Below are 1009 nucleotides of genomic sequence, written 5' to 3'. Positions count from 1 at the left end.
TATTACTAACTTCAGGTTTTCCAAAATAAGAACTCATCACCTAATAATATCTCACCTAAATGAATTATTTGATTATTCCAATCCAAAGATACTGTTTCTTTCAACCCCTGAATGTTTATTGCTTCTACACATGTATATTTCCTTGTATTTTTCCCCTATATTTTTATTGTGAAGTGTAAAAACATAAAATTACCACCTTAACCATTAAAAATATGCAGCTTAGTGATATTAAGTACATTAGTATCGTTGGGCCCCCATCATCACCATCCATGCCCACCACCATGCACGCCATATATTTTTCTTGTCTTTCAAAACTGAAACATTGTACTCATGAAGCAGTAAGCCCCCATTCCCTAATTGTGCTTTTTACAAAGTATAAGGAAGTTTCCATTAGTCTTGTCACTCCGATTACATTGTAAGCCCCTTGGAGGGAGCCCTCATGTTTTTTTTTTTGGTACCGGGAATCGAACTAGCGTCCTTCCGCTTGTGAGGCAGGCGGCCGGCACCACTGAGCTGAATCCCCGGCCCTGTCATGTATACTTCATGTAACATACAGGAAGGGTATTTATTGTTAGGAATTGTTCTAAGTGCTTTGCAAATATTCACTCACACCACTATTTATCTTTATGCTACAGGGTCTAGCATGTGCCTTGCTCGTGGGAGATACAAAATATTTGTGGAATGAATTTCGGTACCACTTAAACGTTTTTCAGGGACTGGCAGTTACTCGGGTTGTAAGTTACCAAAGAAGAAGTTACTTCGGGAAAACGCCTTCAGTCAAAATCTGCCCCAAGCGTGTAAATTTAAAGAAATCCTTTATTTTAGCCATATGTAGGCCAGGGTATTAACAAGGCAAGCTAAGCAGGAAGTTACAGCTAAGTGATAAGAGAGCATACAGGAATCGACGCAACACAGCTCAAGTCTTCCTTTCTCTGGGCACCCAGTGGACTGGGCGGTCCGGGAGCCCTGCACCCGGGCGGGGCGGACGCCGAGGGGCGGAGCCGAGTGG

This window comes from Fukomys damarensis, unplaced genomic scaffold (assembly GCF_012274545.1).
Source record: "Fukomys damarensis isolate Sample0158 unplaced genomic scaffold, DMR_v1.0_HiC HiC_scaffold_2, whole genome shotgun sequence".
Taxonomy (NCBI): domain Eukaryota; kingdom Metazoa; phylum Chordata; class Mammalia; order Rodentia; family Bathyergidae; genus Fukomys; species Fukomys damarensis.
Note: the sequence above shows the minus strand (reverse complement) of the source record.